The sequence below is a fragment of the Mus musculus genome, chromosome 17, assembly GCF_000001635.26.
Source record: "Mus musculus strain C57BL/6J chromosome 17, GRCm38.p6 C57BL/6J".
In the NCBI taxonomy this organism is placed as follows: Eukaryota; Metazoa; Chordata; class Mammalia; order Rodentia; family Muridae; genus Mus; species Mus musculus.
The window spans coordinates 82860737-82883755 of NC_000083.6; the positions used below are offsets into that span (position 1 = coordinate 82860737).

General features: G+C 40.9%; 2 long non-coding RNA genes across 4 annotated transcripts in view; one reads left to right on the forward strand and one right to left on the reverse strand.

Moving 5' to 3' along the window:
- The window catches only part of Gm34265, a 182994-nt gene that overhangs the window by 87235 nt on the left and 72740 nt on the right, over positions 1–23019 (reverse strand). The window lies entirely within an intron of this gene.
- Positions 11100–23019, forward strand: part of Gm41629 — a 32025-nt gene continuing 20105 nt past the window's right edge. The window contains exons 1-3 of one of the 2 annotated variants that reach the window (XR_877019.1): positions 11100–11419; positions 13623–13744; positions 18818–18877. This is a non-coding gene — a long non-coding RNA (predicted gene, 41629). Of the gene's footprint in view, positions 11420–13622; positions 13745–18817; positions 18878–23019 lie in introns of those variants that run through there. The other variant, XR_877018.1, reaches the window with a different exon arrangement.

Here is a 23019-nt window from a genome sequence, read left to right on the forward strand (position 1 = left end):
CTCGACAGGAAGATTTGTAGAAGAAGAAAAACATTACTGTCATTCTCCCATGAAAGATTTGGCCAAGACTAAAGCATGCAGGAGGAAGTAAGGAATAGATAGATGCACCTTCAAGAACATCTTTATTCATCTGACCAGCATTTGAGATCCAACAGTGTGCCAGGAGCTTTTCTGGGAGTAGAAATTATAAAGGTAAACATGGTGAAATCTCATATATGGAGGAAACTCTTTACCAAGGTCAGAGAATTCAGAAGGCTTCATTAGATACAGTTTTTGGAAGTATTTGAGAGAATGGCATTTTTATGAAAAACTCTTTAAAAGAGGTCTATTTTGCTGGACTTTTCATGAAAATCCGTCTGCAGTGACACAAACTCCAGGCCGACTCATCTATTTTCTGCCACACTTGACACAGAATTATCTGTGCTTTCCAGAAATACCCTTCACCTACTCCAGGAATTTAAAATTATACAAAATGTTACATAAGCTGTTCATTGAGGGCAGTTTGAGTAAAACCTTCGAATATACAGGGGTTTTGTAGCAAGTATCACATGAGACAGAACGTGGCTAATACACAGGGAATACACTTACGGATATAATGAGAAATGGCATCCTGAGAGGAAAGGAATCATGAGAGTTAAATTATCGTATTGTAAACTTTGCAGCCCAGCCTCGGTGCAGCACATCCTAGGAAGCAAACTGATGCAAGTAGAAAAGGGATTGAAAACCCATCCAAAAAGAAGGAACAGCTGAGAAAGAGGCCATAGCTCGTATCCTAACTCCACAGAGCAGCAAAAGGCTAAGTTACCATCAAGGTGCAAGAGCAGCAGGGCATGGATTTGTGGCTTGATGTAGATATTCAGGCCATGCAGTGAGTTGTTCTCACAAGGGAAGACAGAGTCCTGCATACATTATAGGTTATGAAGATTGCTAATTGGGATGGACAGCCCAAATTAATCAAACTATCTTGTATCAAACCAAAAAGAACCTTTGGAAAAGGGCCAAGATCTTTCCAGTATGGCCATGTATTTTTGGTTCAAGTGCCGATGAAAAACCAATAGTCATCGTTATCTTCAATAACATCACTGACACCATCAGTTATTACCATCAATTCCGTTGCCATGACCGTCAGCTCACACAGCACTCTCACCATTTGTCAGGCACTGCTTCCAGAATTTTATGTGTTATTAACTCATTGGAACCCTCTAACAATTCCATTGACATCTTCCTTAGAGATAAGGCAACTGAGATATGTCCACCAGGACTTAGTCATCTCTCCAAGGTCATCACTTAGAACATGATCAAACCTCTATAATATTTGTGTTAAACTTGTATAATCTGAAACACCCTTTGTCTTGATAGCACTGCCACATCCCCCCTCTTATCTCTCTGCTTATATTCTGTGACTGCCTGACTCCTTTTTTATTTTTAACCACTTAGAATAGAAACCAATACTTTGTCCCTGGCAGCGAAATTCTACCGCTTGTGTTCTGAAACCAAGAAAAGTATAAGCCAGGGCAGGGCTGTGAACAGATTGTGAACTGCAGTAAGACCACCAATAAATCCATTCTCTCTTTTCTTGGCCAAAAATGCAATAAGATGGGAGTAATAGAGGCAAGAGGGTTTGAAAGCTGATGAACTCATGCTTTATGTGTGTCACTGAACATGGCACATTCCTCCAAGACTGTCAGCTAGCTGCACTCCTTCCTCCAGAGAGCAGCCCAGCAAGACTGCCATCTTGAAGTCAACAGACTGAGCAGCGTAAGAAACAAAATGTGTTTCTTTCTGTTCTGGAGGCTGTAAATCCAAGGTAACGATATTAGCAGGTTTGATTTATCCTGGGGACTCTCTCCTTCCCATGTCATCACACAGCCTTTCCTTTATATTTGTATCCACTTTAAAATAACCCCTTCATCTTCCCAGAATAGCCATCCTGCCAGACTAGGGAATATCCCCGATGTCATTTAACCCTCATTTTCTTTTTAAACATCTTATTTCCAAATCAAATTACCATAAAAGCTGTCATCTCAACATACAAATTAGTGGAACCACAATTCGGTCCATAGCAATAAAGCTAAGCCCTAAAACAACAGAGCCTATAACTCCCAAACCACCATTCAGGGATGTCTGGTAGCTCCTCGACATGGAAACCCCTAAGATCCCTCTCAATTTTCATCTATCTACAAATCAATCACTGAGCCCATGAAGATCTGTTCCTCTGTCTTTTGGGTCTGCTCTGTTCCAAGAATCTTAAGGATTTTTTTAATTCTGTAGGTCCTTGAGAGAGCTGAAAATTGAAAATAGAGTTACTTAGGCCATACCCAACTGCATTAGAGTCAAGAGTTCATAGGAAAAAGTATGAAGCACATATGTTCCGAAGCCATCTTGCAATCCAAGTTGAAAATTACATGAACCTAGCTGTAACTGTAAGATTGCAACTTTTACCGAGTAACTACTGACCAGTTAGAAATCGTCAATTCCAGTAACTTCTGCCAGCACCATGAACTCGCCTTCCAAGCATCCTGCATGATGTCACTTCTCTGTCCCTTTGTTTTCTGGAGAGCATCGTGGCCTGTACATCCTGAATGGCGATTCTTCTGTGTTATTCTCAAGTAAACTCTTTGTTCATATATTCATTTCTCTGGCATATAGATAGCTGGAGGTCACAGGAAAAGCCTGAGCCATTTCCATGGCTCTCCTACGTATTCTAGTATTAATATAAGCATATATACATATATATGTATATGTGTATATATATATATGTATGTATGTATATATATGACACTATGGTTTACCTATTGTGGGGAAAGGAATGACTATCTTACTTCAGTTTGATTTAGTATACACTGAATGGTATGTATAATATAGCACATGGATGTATAGCCAAGGGGGGGAAACTGTGGTCCTTAGGCTCATTGGGTTTATAGTAATTCATTGGGAATAGTCATTGCCATCTTCTCTAAAACATCTCCCTGACAACTAGCAAAAGAAAAAAAAACTACAAAATTCAGTCCTCAGTACAAAACAATACCAAAAAAAAATTGTACTGCTTGCAAATAGCAAGCACATTTTTTCTTTATGCAATAAATGTCAACTTTCCCCTTAATAAGCTTTACTTTTACAAGCCTAGGAAGAGAACAGCAATTTGTTAATGCCATTTAATTGATTAAAATGGCACGCTCTCCCACATTTGCTTCTTCCCACAGGGAGCCTTAAAACCGAGCTGCACTGCTCTATGACTGGACACATTGAAGGATTCTAGGAAGTACACGTGAGGTACTCTGTACCCCGCACTTGCAATGCAAACAGGTCAGCAGGGAATATGCAACTCCTTCTCAATTTTCATCTGTCAGCCATCCTGCCGCTGAGCCTATGAAGGGCAAGAGAGACGTGTTGTGCCACCACTGTGGCTATACATTCCTTAGAATAGAGAAATGAGACAAGAAACAAATCTATACAGTCTGACTTCGGGGATCAGAGTGGTGACTCAGTGGATAAGAGCACAGGCTGCTCTTCCAGAGGTCCCAGGGTTCAAGTCCCAACACTAACATAGTGGCTCACAACCATCTGTGGCTCCACACTCACCTCTTCCATCCTGGCATACCAAACATGCACATGATACACAAATACATATAGATAAAGATGCATACTGTAAACGAGGTGCTTTAAAAGATTTGAAAACAGATCTAAAGCACACTACAGCCAGACAGAACACAGAGATCCACAAGAAGCACATCAGTCTTTTGGTTCTTTCCACTCTGGAAATGTAAGCCATGGAACGCTGGGGGGGGGGGGGGAAGAGAGAACTGAGATGAGCTGTTTTCAACAACTAATCAGTAAATGGGTCAAGTAGCCAACTAAAGGCAGAAACACCACAGAAGCAATGGGAAATCTCCCATTCTTACTAGAAAGCCTAACACATGCTACATCTGGCACATCTGGGTCACTTAAGTAGCAATCACCATACATGTACAATGAACGTTTTCATTTTTCAAATGTTCATTTTAAAAGGAAAAGAAGTGACCCCAAGAGTGGCGTTTGGTACAAGTGATGGGAAAGGGTCTTAAACATATGCTCAAACATTTCTTAATCAAGCAGTGTGATATGCACATATGTGAGGATGTGTCTGCCCAAATGTTTATGTGAGGGCAGGTATGCATGTGGCAGGGCATGCGTGTGGAGGTTAGATGACAATCTACCACGATGTTCGCATAGTCTACCTTGTCTGCAGCAGGATCTCTTGTTTACTGATGTACTCTCTGGGTTCACTTGTCTAAACACTTCTAGAAATTCTCTTGTCTCTCCCTCCAGTCTCACTACAGACATGCTGAGACAGGGGACAAGTGCTATTATGACTAGCGTCTGGTGCGGCTTCTGGAGAACCAAACCCAGAACCACCCCTGTGACCCACACACAATTCCCACTTAATTACCTCCACAGTTCAAAGACCCAAAACTTCAATAGCCTCTCCTCTTCACTCTCATGGAGAGAAGAAGGACTACCCAAAGGTATGAAGTCTACACACTTGAAGTGGTAGGGTGCTCAACATTCCTTGAGGATCCTATTTCAAATGAATGACAAATGACAGCTCTTTTTTATTGGAAGTTTCCAGGGCAAGGCCTAACACAATGGTCACTTTCATAATATCCAAAGTAAATATTGACTTCCAAATTATTGTTTTAGAAAAAGCAGTTACTTTGATTATTATTGTTCCATACATATGTGTACATGTGTATGTGTATGCATGAAGTGGTGTAATTCTGCTTCAAAAAAATCATATTTTTTAAAAAGTGGTTATTATTTCCTATTATTGGTACAGTCTTTCAATTGTTGCTGAACAGCCAGGAGAAGCTGAAAAGGTCACAGAATCTCCTGAAAAGCCCACGTACCTCAGCCCTGCCATATAAGGAGGATGAAGAAAGGGGAGACTCAAACTCTTACCCAGTTAACTCCCACCTAGTAGTGAATTTATTTTTTATTTATCCAGCTCAAGCAGTAATGTCTAGATATGGCACATACGACAGTCTTCATTTGAGAGATGGAGAGACACTTTAGCAGGTAAAAGATCTTGCTGCCAAGTTTGACCTGAGTTGAATCCAAGGGAATTACATCATCGACAGAAATGACTCCCACACCTTGACATCTGGCTTTTACATGTACTGTGTGCCTCTCCCCTGGACGTGTGCACACTAAACAAAGAAGCAAACTTAAAGCAAGGAGATCTTTGTATAGACTTACTATTTTATTTTATGTATATGAGCGTTGTGCCTACATGTATATATGTGTCCCATGTAAATGCCTTGTGTCTGCAGAGGGTAGAAGTAGACATCAGATCCTCTAGAACTAGAGTTCCCAAATACTGGCAAACCACCATATTGGTTCTAGAAACTGAACCTAGGTCCTCTGCAAAGCAGCCAGTGTCCTTAACTACTGAGCCATCTCCCCAGCCCATAAGGCAATGGAGCATTAACTAGAGTGACAGCGACCAAGATTGAAAAGAAAATATCTTTTACGGATAAAGGCTTTGGGCAAGACTCATTGGGGCCATATTGGAACTTTTCCTGAAGGGTCTGTGGCTCAAGTTATTGTCCCAGACACACAGAGCCAGATAATTATCTTCCTCTGCCACCTGAGGAAAGAACACAACTCTGGGTGGTGACCCTGTCTTCAGTGAGTTAAGGTTCTTTCAGTGTCAGTAAGACCAAGAGGAGAATGGGGATCATAAACAGATGAGGACTCTCAGTGTTTTAAAGGAGCTTATAAATCCAAGACATCAAATCACTTAACATCCAATGGTTCTAATGGAAATTTTTACATGAATAATTGATTTCTAGATTTTACAACTTTTAAGTTAAAATGTATAAATGGTTTGCTTGTGTTTATACATATGATTAGAATATATAAAAAAAATGACGTGTACAATATTTGAAATTTCATTTAGTGAATAGACTGCTGTTTGAGTACCTAGATAAATGATTTGTTCCAAGCACTTAGTTCTTGGAAAAAAGCAAATCTGTTAATGTTTAAATTATATAAAGAACTGTAATTACTCAAGATAACTGATAAGCTTTTAAGCTGATAATCAGCTTGCTAGGTTTATATATTGAATAGATATTACAACTTGATTTAGGGACTCAACTAAAAATATTTGAGTTTGTAGTTTTTTATTAATTAAGTTATTTATTTACTTTGCATCTTGATCTCAGCTTCCCCTCTATCCTCTCCTCCAGTATCTCCTTTTCAACTTCCCACCCCCCCCACCCTTCCTCCCCTTCTGCTCAGAAAAGTGGAGACCTCCCATGGATATCAACCTTACTTGTCATATCAGGTTGCAGTAAGATTAGACACATATTCTTCTATTAAGGCTAGACAAGACATCCCATTTAGGGAAAAGAAATCCAAAGGCAGGCAATATAGTTAGAGACAGCCTCTGCTCCAGCTTTAGGAGTCCCACATGAAGACCCAACTACACAACTGCTACCTATGTGCAGAAGGCCTTGGTCCCCCCAACGTTGGCTCACTGGTTGGCAGTTCAGTCTCTGTTGAGCCCCTATGGACCCACGTTAGTTGATTTGGTAGATTTTCTTGTGGTGTCCTTGGCCCTCTGGCTCTTTCAATCCTTCCTTCCCCTTCCCCTCCTCCAAAGAATTCCCCAAACTCCACATAATGTTTGGCTGTGGGTCTGTGCATCTGTTTCCATCGGTTGCTGGGTGAAGCCTCTTTGATGGCAGCTATGCTAGGTTTCTGTCTGCAAGCATAGCAGAATATCACTAATAGTGTCAGGGTGGGCTCCCTCTCATACCATGGGTCTCAAGCCATTGCTTGGCCCTTCCCTCAAATTCTCCTCCATCTTTTTACCCCTGCACATTTTGTAGATAAGACAAATGTGTCAAAGGCCTTATGGCTGGGTTAGTATCCCCATCCCTCCACTGGAAGTCTTGCCTGGTTATAGGAGATGGCCAGTTCAGGCTCATGTTAATACTTGAAGCCAAAACTATACAATGGAAAAAGAAAGCATCTTTAACAAATGTTGCTGGTCTAACCAGATATCCGCATATAAAAGAATGCAAATAGATCCATGGCAACCTACAGAATGGGAAAAGATCTTTACCAACTCTGCATCTGACAAAGAGCTAATATATGACATAGATAAAGAACTCAAGAAACTAGACATCAATAAGCCAAATGTCTCAATTAAAATGGGGTACAGAATTTACACAATGGAATACTACTCAGCTATTAAAAATGATGAATTCATGAAATTCTTAGGCAAATGGATGGAACTAGAAAATATCATCCTGAGTGACATAACCCAATCACAGAAGAACACTCATGATATGCACTCACTGATAAGTGGATATTAGCCCAAAAGCTCGGAATACCCAAGATACAATTCACAGACCACATGAAGCTCAAGAAGGAAGACCAATGTGTGGGTGCTTCAGCCCTTCTTAGAAAAGAAACAAAATACTTAGAGGAGGAAATACAGAGACAAAATGTGGAGCAGAGACTGAAGGAAAGGCCATCCAGAGACTGCCCCACCTGGGGATCCATCCCATATACAGTCACCAAACGCAGACACTATTGTGGATGCCAAGAAGTGCATGCTGAAAGGAGCCTGATATGGCTGTCTTCTGAGAAGCTCTGCCAGAGCCTGACAAATACAGAGACAAATGCTTGCACACCACCATTGGACTGAGTGCAGGGTCCCCAATAGAGGAGTTAGAGAAAGTACTGAAGGAGTTGAAGAGATTTGCAACTCCATAGGAACAACAACAATATCAACCAACCAGACCCCCTAACACCCCAGAGCTTTCAGGGACTAAGCTATCAACCAAGGAATACACATGATTCCAGCTGCATATGTAGCAAAGGGTGGCCTTGTCAGGCATCAATGGGAGGAGAGGTCCTTGGTCCTATGAAGGCTCGATAGATGCTCCAGTGTAGGGGAATCGAGGGGGGAAGTGGGAGTGGGTGGGTGGGTGGGTGGAGGGACATCCTCATAGAAGCAGGGGGATGGGGGGATAGGGGATTTCTGGGGAGGGGGGAACTGGGAAAGAGGATAACATTTGAAATGTAAATAAAGAAAATATCCAATAAAAAAATTAAAATGGGGTACAGAGCTAATCAGATTTTTCAAAAGAAGAATCACTAATGGCTAGGAAAAATTTAAAGAAATGTTTAATGTCCTTAGTCATCAGGGAAATACAAATTAAAATTACTCTGAGATTCCATGTTACACCCATCATAGTGTGTAATTTTTATATATCAAAGTCTAATTTTAAAAAGAAAAACAACTGTAAATATATCCTGTGCAAATGACACAGCTTTCCTGACTGTGTCTCCACTGAGTCTGGTCTGTCAGCATTTGGTCTTCTACAGAACAAAATCCTGGTCTGTAAAGAGCTTGCATTACAGAAGAAAAAAAAATCATTGACATACTAAATGTGAATCTATTTCCTTGCTATATTTAATCTCCAGAAATAAAATCATAAAATAATAAAAAGTCTTCAAATTAGCATCTGGTATTTTATCCCATTATCTAAAACCATGACTACATAACATATTTGCTTCACTGTAAGGGAAGTCTTTTGGTCTTTAGCTCTAAGACAATTGAATTTGAGTTTTCAGTGTTACTGTATCTGTGTCCCTTAGAATTTCACAGAGGCTCTCTCACTCTCTGTTGCAGGTATATAACATTTTAAAAATACTCAGACATGGGCCTAGGAAGCACTTGCTGTAGGGATTTGAGTTCAAATCCCCAGCACTTTCTAGAAAAGCTGAGCATGGGTGCACATGCCTACAAAGCCAGCATTGAACAGAGGAAAACAAACAGATCCTAAAAACAGCCCAGCTGGAATGCCACAGTTCCAGCTAATGAGAGACCCTGGTGAGGCAATAGGGAAGAGAGAGAGAGGAAGACAACCTTCTGTGCATGTGTGTTTCTGTGTGCATGTATGTTTCTATCTCTGTCTGTGTGTCTATGTCTCTGTGTGTGTACATGGGTATATGCACAGACACATGTATACACCATCCTCACACAGTTGCCCCCCAGGAGAAAGAAAACAAAAGGCTAATGAGTGCCCATGGTTACAGAATCAATTGTAAATGTTTACAACCTGGGCTCTATAGAAACCAGAACATGGAAGAACATGGTAGGGTGTTGTATTCATGGTAGCATGCTGAAACGAGGGCTGGAGATGAAATTTTAGTATTCCTGAAATAGAAGAATTAAAAACACTATCAAGTATATTATTTAAAGCTATAGAAGATGCTAATTAAGAATTAGTAAGCACAGATTATATACATATATCTAGAGCCACACAAGTACATAGATCTAAAAACATGATAATCAGACAAGAAAACGGGGTTTGAGCAGCCCTGTCATGAGCAATGTCAATGAGCAGTCATGTCAAAGTGAAAACCATGTTACTCTATCTTATATGTGATAAATATACATTAGATATTTTAAGTCAAGAAATATGTCAGTCATGTAAGAATAAAAACCATGTTACTATATCTTATATAATATATATGTGTATATATATATTGTAGGCCAAGAAATATGTCAGTCATATCAGAGTGAGAACCATGTTAGTATTATCTTATATGTGATAGATATACATTAGATATTTTAAGTCGAGAAATACTATCTGTCAAACATTACCTGGATTGCACTATACAATATAATACCTACCAGTCACATATGGCCTGGGAGCAGAAAATATGTATATTCAAATTGGCATGACTCGAAAGTTTGAAACACACTACAGATTTTGAAAAGAATATAGCCGGGCGGTGGTGGCCCATGCCTTTAATCCCAGCACTTGGGAGACAGAGGCAGGCAGATTTCTGAGTTCAAGGCCAGCCTGGTCTACAAAGTGAGTTCCAGAACAGCCATGGGCTATACAGAGAAACCCTGTCTCAAAAAAAAAAAAGAAAGAAAGAAAGAAAGAAAGAAAGAAAGAAAGAAAGAAAGAAAGAAAGAAAGAAAGAAAGAAAGGAAAGAATATAAAAAAATATAAACTTTATGTGAATTGTGGATTGGGACAATAATATATTAGATGCTGAACTTGATATATGTGTGCTTTTTAACATAGCTACTGAATAATTTAAAATTATTGATGTGGTTTACCTTAAAATTCTATTAGACAGGACTATTTTAGAGTTTTGGCATTTGCATTGGAACTAAATATACAAATAAGGGTTGGCCGCAGGGAAACAAAACTAAGAGAAAAAAATACATGAGACTGAAGATCTCTCTCTCTCTCTCTCTCTCTCTCTCTCTCTCTCTCTCTCTCTCTCTCTTTCAGTGTGTGTGTGTGTGTGTGTGTGGCACCAAGCAGCAATCCAGCATTAGGAAATAGCAGCAGTCTCCATTATCTAGAGGCTATGCTTCAGAGAAAGAGATGGTTAACAAACAAGCAAATAAAGATGCTTTACCACGCAGTTCTGTGGCTTATAAATACTCTTCTATGTTTTTAGATTCTTTTTATAAGGAAAGAATGCATTTTGCTTGAATAGATTTTGTTGGTCTTGGGGAAGAGGTGGCTAATTTAGGTATCTCTTCCTGAGGAAGTTATTTGGAGATGAATCTTGGGAACTGGAAAGACCCAACTATAAAAAATCTGGAGGAAGGGGCGTAATGTTCTTTAGGAAGAATGGCTTCTGATGGCAATGAACTGAGAATGCAAAAGCAACATAAAGGTATGTGGAGCTGAGAAGAGAGTGTGAGGCAGCAAGGGTAAAAATGCTGTCCACCTCTGACCTCACGGGGCCCTGTAAGCATCGATGAGGACTCTGATTTTTATTCCAAATACAATGGGGCCCATAATATGTGTTAGAACAAGAAATGAACCGGACCTTTTGATTTAATGATCAATTTTCTTCGGGAATTATAAGCCGTAAGTCCAAAAGAAAAAGATCTTATTTCTACTTTCAAGGTTAGTTAAGTAAGAATAATGAAATCAGAATTCTCCAGCAAATGGAGAGTTCATTATTCAGAGTACATGTGGGGGGGGGGTCACTGTGAATCAACAAAAAGAGAAGCAATCCTGGGGCTCCGTCCGGCTTCACTGCTCAGTGACGCTTGAAGGAAAATTTAGGTTTCCTACTCAAACGCTTGAGAGAAAAGAGAGACTCTTATGGGCTCTCTCCACTGAGCACCACTGTGGGGGACACTTGTCTCCCAATCCCCAAAACAGTCCTCTGACAGTGGTAAGAAATGGGCTCCCAAATTTAAATGACTTGTATATAATTTTGATATGTTTGCATTTATTTATTTTGTTCACACCGGTGTCTACACTTGCACACGCACACGCCCTGGTGCATGTACGGGAATCAGAGGACAGGATGTGGGAGTCGGTTCTCTTCTTCCAGCTTGTAGCTCCGGGCCACCTAACTCGGGTCATCAGGCTTCGAGGTAAGTGACTTTGCAGCAGTGTGCCTTCACTGGCAGAGCCATCCTGCCAGGCTTGTCTGAGATTCTTAAGCTAATAAATGCCAGCGCTCGGATTTACACAGAGCTTTTCTGATGCAAAGCACCAAGCTATTTTTATAACTCTCTTCTCAGTCATAGTAGGTTTCTTTAGCATTTTAAAAGACAAATTTCAAAATGAATAATCTACTTCGAGGTAAATAGTGGTAATCGCTGTCAGTTCCCAACAGTCAATTATTAGAGATTGAACAATCTAGGGTAATTTGCTTGTAATTGTGTAACTTGGTAGTGGCCAGGCTGGGATAATTATTAGATTTTCTCAAATGGCTTCTATTGCTAGCCAATCCCCTCTTTGAAAATTCAAGAGTATAAATAAGCCATAAATTGGGCCTGAGCATGAATATAAATTTCCAAGTAATAAAGGTTAATTAAACGGTAGAGATGCTTACTAAAAGATACGGCCGCATATACAAAAACAAGAACAGCCCAAGAGTGATTTCAAAGAGTACACTGTGACTTCGAGGAAGTAGCTTAACAGGTGATGGACAAGGACTAGCCAGATCCTAGCTACTATCCCAGGCTAGTGCATCAATTCTACAAAAAAGTCAAGATCCCTACACACTAGTCACTACAAACACTGATGTGAGTCGAACATATGCTTGCTTTATGTTTTGCCTGTGACTTTCCAATAAGATTCGTGCCATGTTGGCAAAAATATATTAAACACCATCACAAAAAAAAAGAAGGAAAGAGAGAGAGAGAGAGAGAGAGAGAGAGAGAGGAAGGAAGGAAGGAAGGAAGGAAGGAAGGAAGGAAGGAAGGAAGGAAGGAAGGAAAAGAAAAACCATGAAAAGCTGAAGAGATGGTTCAGAGGTTAAGAGCACTGGCTGCTCTTCCAGAGGTCCTCAGTTCAATTCCCAGCAACCATGTGATGGCTCACAACCATCTGTCATGAGATCTGATATACTCTTCTGGCCAGCAGGCAGACCTCTGTATACATAATCAATAAATAAATCTTTTTAAAAAAAAAACCATGAAAATGGTACTTTATTAAAATTTGGTATGTGATATCCTATTAAGATTTATTTTTAAAAAATACACTGTGTATGGTCACTCATTCAAGTCCATTGTGGCAATTTGAGAGAGATAAAAGGAAAGGGGAATTCTATTGCAAATAGCACATGTCTGAAAATAATGAGAAAAAAAATGAAGTCTTCAGAATCGTTCGTTCTAATATTTGGAAAGCACATTCCTTCTCACCCTGGTCCCTGGGCACAGTTGAACTCTATAACTGCTGAGTCTCAGATGCGTTTTGAAAGGTTATTTCCTAGTGTTCCATCTGCCTGACCTTAGCATCTCCTGCCTTTAAGTTTTTCTTCCTAACCATCTCAGGTATAAGGCAATTTCCTTTAGAATTAATTTCATTGCTTTAAATTTGCCAACTTCCCATGTTATTTTTAATTTCTTACTCTACTTTTAAAATTAAAATAGCTACATCATGTAAGCAAATGTGTATCACTCTTTTTTCCTTTTTAATTAAAAATTATAATGACTTTGATATCTCACATTGCATGGGACAAAACCCAGGACATGGCCCCCAAAATAACTACCGGGGACAATGAGAAGCAGAGTGTCCCTGCGCACCAGGGAAGAGGGACCTGATTCATTAACACCCAGTGAGGCACTGGCACAGAGAGAAAGCTCAACTGCACAGTGAAACATGCTCAGGTTTCCATCTATAACACGACAGTTGACATTTTATCCTGAAATTAATTTATATGCATACAGGGTCGTGTGTTTTAGATTTTGTTTAGTTTTCACTTTATGAAGAAAAAGCATGGCAAGCTGTCACAAGAGGACACTCACAAGGACATTCTGCAGGACATGTGAACTCCTGTATCTACAGCCTCAACTCATTCCAAGAAGCAGTCTTGTTAAAAGTGGTGAAAAGGAAGTTTGGGACAGCCCCACGGCCAAGCTAAGTCCAGTCAGAGATCGACAATCCCCACCCTGTTGGCAGGTGCTTTTGTGCACTTTGTATTTAAATGCTGATTTCTGTACCTAGAGATCTGGTTGTAGGCTGGACTTGAAATTATCATGACTATAAAGCATTTCCTAACTCCGTATTTTATAAAACATTGCTCTCCATCATCTTCTGATTGCTTAATAAAGACCTTTTCCCCCATAGCTGGATAGAAGAGTATAAGGCAGGACTTTCATGCCCTGAGAGAGGCAGAAGGTCTCAGATGGGACGGAGGACTCATCATAAGAACAAGAAGGAAGGATGCCAGGGTGAGACCAACATAACAGGTAACTGGACACGTGGCTAGAAAGTAGACTGGGAAGCAGGCCAAGCCAGCATAGTCAGGTTAGAATACATCAGAGTCTGCTCAGCTTAGTCCCTGAGGCTTTTGATAAATATACCAGGTCCCTGTGTCAATATTTCAGAGCAAGGGCAGGCATGTAAAAGCCCCATACTTTTACACCACTCCACTGAACTATGATTAGATTTAGTGACAAGCATCATACGTATCAAGTTCAAAGCCAACTGGGACATTGGGGTAGAGGATAAAGATGTATGATGGCCCTATTCTCAAGTTTATGGTGTCTCTACACTACTGGTTCTCAGCCTTCCTAATGCTGTGACCTTTTAGTACAATACTTCATATTATGGTGAGCCCCTCCCCCCAGCCATAAAGTATTCTCCTTTGCTTCTTTAAGAATGTAATTGTACTACTTTTATGAATCATAATGTCAATGTCTGCATTTTCTGATGGTCTTAGGTGACTCCTTTTTTTCTTTTTTTATTAGATATTTTCTTCATTTACATTTCAAATGCTATCCCAAAAGTCCCCTATACCCTCCCCCCGCTCTGCTCCCCTACCCACTCACTCCCACTTCTTGGCCCTGGCTTTCCCTTGTACTGGGGCATATAAAGTTTACTAGACCAAGGAGCCTCTCTTCCCAATGATGGCCAACTAGGCCTTCTTCTGCTACATATGCAGCTAGAGACACAAGTTCAGGGAATACTGATTAGTTCATATTGTTGTTCCACCTATAGGGTTGCAGACCCCTTCAACTCTTGGGTACTTTCTCTAGCTCCTACATTGGGGGTCCTGTGTTCCATCCTATAGATGACTATGAGCATCCACTTCTGTATTTGCCAGGCACTGGCAAAGCTTCACAGGAGACAGCTATATCAGGGCCCTTTCAGCAAAATCTTGCTGGCATATGCAATAGTGTCTGCGTTTAGTGGCTGATTATGGGATGGACCCCTGTGGGGCAGTCTCTGGATAGTCCATCTTTTTGTCTTAGCTCCAAACTTTGTGTCTGCAACTCCTTCCATGGATATTTTATTCCCTATTCTAGGGAGGAATGAAGTATCCATGAGTTGGTCTTCCTTCTTGATTTTCTTGTGTTTTAGAAGTTATATCTTGGGTATTCTAGCTTTCTGGGCTAATATCCATTTATCAGTGAGTGCATATCAAGTGACTTTTTTGTGATTGGGTTATCTCACTCAGGATGATATCCTCCAGATACATCCATTTGCCCAAGAATTTCATAAATTCATTGTTTTTAATAGCTGAGTAGTACTCCACTGTGTAAATGTACCACATTTTCTGTATCCATTCCTCTGTTGAGGGACATCTGGGTTCTTTCCAGCTTCTGGCTATTATAAATAGGGCTGCTATGAACATAGTGGATCATGTGTCCTTATTAACAGTTGGAACATCTTCTGGGTATATGCCCAGGAGAGGTATCGCTGGATCTACTGGTAGTACTATATCCAGTTTTCTGAGGAACCACCAAACTGATTTCCAGAGTAGTTGTACAAGCTTGCAATCCCACCAGCAATGGAGGATTGACTCCTTTGAAAGATAGTTGAACCCACCCCAGTGAGAGATGCAACCCACAGCTTGAGGCCTATTGCTCTACGGTCACTAAACAGAAAGGACATTAGCAGGCAGAGGCAGGGCAACATGGTTCTACCAACGGACTGTGGAAAGTGTACATTAGAGACCTTGAGATTTACCCTTGAGTCAACTTTCAGGTTGTTTCACTGCCTGTGCTCACACCACTAATGGGGCTTTGCAGAGAAAGGGATTAAGTAGCTAATGACAGCATTTATAATAAAATGTGCTGTACCACACGGGTTTGTTCTCTTTTCTGGTGATGAGAGCTCTTCTAGAAGAGGTCAACCATGAAAGTCATCAAATGGAACACCTGAAGGACTGCACCATAGAGTGTACAGCCTAAGTCACCCTCACAGTACCACCCAATGCTGACTTCAAGGATTTAAGTCTCCCTGCTGCTAAAGGATGGGAGGGTTCATTGCCTGGCTATATATCCTTCTCTTTGCTATGAGAGTCTCTGCCTTAACAATCATGTGGGAAAGGCAAATATCAAACAGGCAAAAATCTTGTTTTTATGCTACAAACTGAATGAGTGATCTTCTTTAGACTTGTCATTTTCATAAAATACAAGTAGAATTTAAGACATTTTTAATTCAAAATATCATTTGGTTTGCTACTTAATGGAATGTCAAAGATTATATAAAGCAGTGGACAGTTCAGGGTTAGGAAGATAGCTCAGAACTTAAGAGCACTGGCTATTCTGCCAGAGGACCTAGATTCTATTCCCAGCACCCATGTGGCAGCTAATAACTGTCTATAATAACTCTAGTTACAAGAAATTGGATGCCCTCTCCTGGATTCCACAGGTTCTAAGTATATGCATGGTGCATGAATATATTTGAGTCAAAGCACCAATACTCACAAAATAAACTTCTCAAAGAAGTAGAAATTCTAAAAGGATAACATAAGTGGGCATGTTTTCAAAAAGTATGCTTGCATGTCCACAATCACTGATTTATTTAAAACAGGCATAGAATTATACCCAGGTTAAATCATTAGGCTTTTCATGGTTAAACTAGGTTGAAGCTAGAAATGATAGAAAATCTTGATCCAAAAGAGAAATTCCAGCAACCCCAGAAAGCGGGCAACCAGGTCTTGTTAGCTTGATTGGAGGGAATAATCCGGGGGGGGGGGAGCACAACCGTGTGCGTACATTAGATTCCCTGTTTCTCGATGACTAAACTCGGCATGCTTCGTTGAAAATGCTTGTTTCTTATCTAGAAAAACATCTGCTTTTTGCTGCTAAAAGCGGGATCCTGAGGGAAGTGGTGATCTTTCCCAAGGCAACTTGATTAATAGCAGGCTTCCAAATCTTACTTAAGAGACATTCTGATGCAGCCAACAGCACTGAGTAATTGTTTCCACAAATAATCTTGATATATATTTCCCTTCTTTGGGGAAGTTTAGACAGTGGGACACACAGATCTCTTCCCAAGAACATCTGTACCTAACGCTCTTCCACGAGCAATGCTTGCTGACCAACACACCCCTAAGCACTGGACAGAAAGCCTTCTGGCTGATGAGGAGCTGGTGAAGAAACCCCATCTGAACAAAGCATTGTACTGAACAAATGGGCACAGTGGGTCAAACTAGACTAAGAAGCTTGCTCCCCGGAGCTCCCTTCCTTTCAAGAAAGTAAAAGCACAAGAATGAAGATGTAGCCTCAAGTAGGCAGAGGCAGGCAAATGAGAGCTGACTATGGCATGAAAAGAATCTTCCTGCAGGATAAAGAGAAAATGCTTCAGGAGCAAAGCACTATTAGTGGGCTGTTGTTCTTTTGTTTGTTTTTTGTTTTTGTTTTCTGAATCCTAGAATATGCATCAAAACATTCACTTTGTGAAAATACCTGTGGGGTCACAGTGTCATCAGACATTGCTAACTTCTATATTTAGAAGTTCCTCTGCCTTTGAGCCCAGCTATTCAGATTTCTGTCTAGCAAGCTTTCTTCATGCCTAAGAGATCTGTGTGGGAGACGGTTCTGGTTTTACGGGCAACTACGGGATGATAGGCCCATTGTTTTCCTATAAGAATATTCTGCCTTCTCCCTAATAAATCTTGAATCAGATAACTCATTGCACTTCAGCTCACTTTAACTTTTTTAGAAGGTCTTATGAACTAGAACAGCCTGCTGGTGAGTTAGAAACTTAAAATAAGCTCTCAGATGAGATCAGAAAGCAGAAATGGGAAGGAGAGGGAAATAACAACTGTCTTAGTCAGGAATCAGGAACCCTGCTTTCAAAACTAACTTGAAGACTTGGTCCCTGACTCCCAAACATGAAACCTTGAGTAATTCTTGATATCGCTATCATTGTAAGAGCTCAAATTTACAGTGTTTACATGAACTTAGCCCTTTACACGGCTTAGCTACTGTAATCTTCAGAGTGACTCTGCAAGGGAAATTCTATTATATCACTTTCTAGCTATAGGAACCAGTTCTGAAAACTCAATCAGCCCCAGTTTCTACAACTAGTGGATGCCAGACCCCTAGGTTTTCACCAACTACAAAGGCACTGAATTGAAGCCACCCACCTTCTCTGCAACAATGATTATCATGCTTTCTGGAGTCACCAAAAGGTGGTTTTTTAGCTTTCTCTCACAATGACTTAATGTCAGAAAGAAAAAAACAACTAATTTACCACTTCTATGTCTAAGTAGCTTAACGAGTCATGGGCTTTTGTTGGGCTTGGGGGTGTGGTGGAGATAGTTATCGGCATCTTGGCTGATATGTGGTAGGCTCACTGCAATGGCTGTCTGTGCTCCATGTAGTTCCCCATCTGGACAGGCTAGGCTAAGCTGGCCCCAGTACAGAAAATCAGGGGTCCTGAGAAAGAAAGCATGACTTCCTCCTTTGTCCTTGGGTCAGAGTCTGGCACATTAGTTACACTACATTCTATTACTTAAAACAAGTCACAAGGCCAGCCCAGACTGAAAGTGGCCTATTGGCTATCAAATCACATTGACGCGGCGCCTATCCTGGGAAGAGTGAAGAACTGGGGCATTCTGTCTTCACCCTGCCATAGAATGTATGTAAATATGCTTTATAAACCGCAAAGTGCCATACGACTGGGTCCTTAACTACAAAACACTGTCACTGAAAAATGTCAGCGCCTCTACAGATCCAAGGACAGCTTGATTTCATAGCTGTCATGTCTCTGAACTGAGTTTATAGACAATATCAGATATCGACCTTTTCCTACACACTCTGGATTCAGATGGCACCTCCCCTTTGCCTCCCCAGGCCCTTACCCCAAGAATCAAGCCAAACTTACATTCTGCTAAATTAGGAATGCTTCCCCCACCCCACACCCCCTAAAAAAAATCAAGAAGAAAAATGTCTGAGCTTGGTGTCACTCATGGCTGCCCTTTCTGAAAGTACATATTCCATCATTTTTATTGGGGTAGCATGCTTTCTTTCGAAAATCAAATCCCAGGTTTATAGTTTACAACACTTCATAATTCCTATCTACAGGTCCCTGGGAGACACAGTCTGGAAGGGCATCAACCTGTCCGGAGCATTTACACAAGGCCATGAAATTTAGCATGATTTGGACCAAAATTAAAAAAAAAAAAAAAAAAAGCCAATGTAACCAGAAACATTAAAGAGTTTACAACTTCTCTGTGTCGGGACAGTTTGTGTTTGTTAAGCCTCCCATGAACAACCTCCAGATGAGCCTGGAAGGCTGTCAGCCCTTATCATAACATCACGCCATCTCTGGAGGCCATTTAGTCCCACTGCGGCTGGCTGCAGGCTGGTATCAGCCAGGGAGATTTGAAAATCCCCATGTTCCAATGTTCAAGTTACACCCCATGACAATTAAGTCAAATCAGAGGCTCGAGATATAGTGTATTGGTTGTACGATTTGGATAAAGTTATTTTACTTAACCTCTCTGGGCTTTGATTTCCTCCTAAGATGTAGGAGAGATATCAGAAAGAGTGAGGTAATTATATAAAATGCCCCTTTGTAGACAAAAAAAAAAAAAAAACACTTGTTTCTTTCCCCATAAGGCTTTTACATCCCTGAGTGTTGGTAGCAAGCAGCCAGAAGGAAGGACACTCAGTGTATCGATGTGTTTGTACACAGCGATGAAGCCCAGTTGTTGACTTTCATGCATATCGTGAAATCCTGCTGCTGATTTCCTCAGGGTCACTTACTGCTCTGTATCTGCAGGCTGGGGTCTACCTCACAGGGCATCTAAATGTTGCTTGCTCTCATTTCCAGGCACACACTCAGTGGGTGTTTGTTTTACTCACCTGGTCAACGGGCCTGATATAGCAGACATTGGGGAAAGGCCACAGAGGGGATATTGGCTGCTTGCCACAAAAGCAAAGGACCAAAATGAACGACATCATCATTACAGTGATTTATGGGGGAGAGGGGTACTTTGGAACAGTGGGATCATTTTCTTTGCCACTCTTAAGTCTCCCAGACAAGTCTCCAGCTATACTCTGCACAAGAGTGTGGTTACAGCAAATGACCTCTTTTCCCTGCTTGCTCTCTGCACTGCTAATAAATAAAAGATGATTTTTTTTTTAATTTTTTGGTTCTGGTTCATTTTTTTTAATCAGGGGGAAATCTTTACAAATTAATATAGAATAGACAGGAGAGAACCAGAAATTATTTTTTTTAATATTGTTGATTAATTGCATGCAACCAAATGGTTTTTTTCTCTCAGTGCTTGAAATCAAATGGAGAATTTGTGCTTGCTAGGCAACCATTCTCCTACTGAGCTACATCCTGATCCTGGTATTTCGGCAGTGTGATGATTTGCATGAAAGTGGCGCCCATGGACCCATCAGGAGTGGCACCATTAAGAGTCATGGCCTTCTTGAAATAGGTGTGGCCTCGTTGGAAGAAAAGTGTCACCGGGTGTGGAATTTCAGGTCTTAGACACTCAAGCCAGGCCCAGTGTCTCACCTTCTTCCTGCTGCCTGCTGATCCAGATGTAGAACTCTCAGTACCTTCTCCAGGATCGAGTCTGCCAGCATGCTGCCATGCCGCCATGCTTTCAACTGTGATGATAATGGACTAAACCTCCGATCTGTAAGCCAGACCCAATTAAACGTTTTCCTTTGTAAGTGTCGCCATTGTCATGGTGTCTCTTCACAGCAATAGAAACCCAAACTAAGGCAGATAGTAATCTCAAAATCACCCACCTCAGTGAAAATCAGTCTCTCCTAGTGGCTTCCCATCCCACATGCTAGAACAGGCCCTGTGGATTATCTCCTCAGTCTAGGTCAGGTACACTTGTTCTCCATTCTTGCATGACAGAGCCTGGTCAGAGTGATTAAGTTGGCACTGCTTATCAGCATTTTATTTCTTACTAATCCAAGTATTTCCTCATGCTAATATGTTTGGTTTTTATGCTTAGGGAATACATAGCTAACCTTTAAATTCATTTAAAGTAGAATTGTCATGATCAAAGGTAGTTGTTAGCTGTGTAAGTCATTGATCACGTATTTCAGTGTGCCATTTAAAAATCAAGTATCTACTTTTTTATATATTTGAACATCCTCCTATTAGATATGTAAACTATGATCCATAAGCCAAATCAAAGCCACTACCTACTTTTGAAAATCAGGTGTTGTTTTTCATGGCCACACCCCTAATTTGCATATTGCGGGGCTGATTTCCACTATAAACTCAGAACTAATTGTGACTAGTTTGCAAAACCAAAAGTATTTACCTTGACCTTTGCAAAAAGTTTGCAAACCCCTTGTCTCGCTGTATCCTTCATAAAAACAGACATTGCCACAAATTCAGAGATCTGCCCATAGAAAGGTCCCTGTGTGTCCCTTGTATACACAAGCTTGTTGACAATGTAACCATAGAGCTACTTTTCTGGTGACAGTCCTCAGAGAAAAGAAAGGCATAAACCAAGACCTCATGGATAGATACAGCTAAGAAGGTCCTAAAAAGAGGCAATCTCTAATTTTCCAGGCAAGGAAACCAGGGCCAGGAAGCTGAAGTGAGTCTCTCAGCATTGCCAGAGCATTGAAATGCCTGGCAGCCAGCGATGTGGTTAACCAACACAATACTCTGAGAAGTCAGTCTGTTCCCAGGAGGACCTAGAGTTTGCACACAAATTAATAACTACATTGATGGACCTCTCTCTCTCTCTCTCTCTCTCTCTCTGTCTCTCTCTGTCTCTCTCTCTCTTTCTTTTTATAATTGTACTCACTTTACATCCCGATAACTGCCAGCATCCCGATCACTCCCTCCCACAATCCTTCCCCCACCCCCCCTCTCCTTCTCCTCTGAGCTGGTGAATGACTCCTCTCCTGTATCCCCCACCGTGGTACATTAAGTCTCTCTGAGGCTAGGCACATCCTCTCGCACTGAGACCAGACAAGGTAGCCCAGCTAGAAGAACAAATCCCACGGACAGGCAACAGCTTTTGGGACACCACCCCCCTCCCTGGAACTCTTTAATACCCACTAACCCAGTATATTTTCATTAACTTCATTAGGAAATGGTTGTGCAGGAATGAAATAATACCTTCAAAACAAACTTTGTTGATTAAACCAACACCAGGGCTATATCCTTTTCTTAAATAGTAATTGATATGGAAGGACCTGGTTCATTCTGAGTGAGGCCACCCTTTGGTGGGTAGTCTTGGACTCTATGAGAAAGCAGGCTGAACAAGCCAGTAAGCAGCACCACTCCATGGCCTCTCCATCTCCTGCCTCCAGGTTCCTGCCCTGTTTGAGTTCCTGTCCTGGCATCCTTCAATGATGAAGAACAATGTGGGAGTGTGAGCCAAATGAACTCTTTTCTCCCCAACATGCTTTTTGAACATGGTGTTTCGTCACAATAATAGAAACCCTAGTAAGTCAGGTACAAACATGAAATTCCATGTTCAAAGACAGGGAGGTGAGAGAAAACGGAACATATTTTTAAGGTGGTGAACAGTGAAGCATGCTTGGAGGCTTGTGTAAAAGATGAGCATCGAACAGAAAATTAAGACCATTATGCTTTGCAATGTGTGCCCTACAGCAAACACGTACTTTTCCTGATTTCTGGGGTAATCACCTAGAAATGCCCTTTGACTGATGAAGCCGTCTTACAGTTTAACTTTCTGAAAACCAGGAACTTTAGTGGCCTTCTGACTCTAGTCTTCTATCAATATCCAAATCTTATTCCAATATCCTCGACATAAGATCATCTGCTTCCATTTGAATACTTTCTGTAACATGGAACTTATTGCCCTGGGAAGCACCTTACTTGAAATTTCTCTGTGGCAAACTGTAAAGCTTGCTTCTTTGACTTCTTCTTGGCTTCAATTATAGATGGGTCATCAATTCTTCCCTGAGGAAAGGCTCAAATCTCTGTAATTAGAGCCCAAAGATTATAGCTTAAAATGTAGACTGTGTAACTGATCCATACGCAACCAATCTCATCTCTAGGTACAATTTATTTCTGTCTTTGCAGCTAACCCAGGCAGGACTTAAGGTGTTAGAAATGAGAAACATCCCAAGAACTTGAACCTATGGACTGGATGGCTAGCAAGTTTGGTGCATACTATACAAGTTCAGAGACCTGAGTTCAATCCCTAGATTGAACTTGTAAGGGTGAAGCAAAGAAATAATTCCACAATTTGGTCATCTGACCTCTACATGTGCACACATGCATGCATACACACACATGAACACACACACACACACACACACAC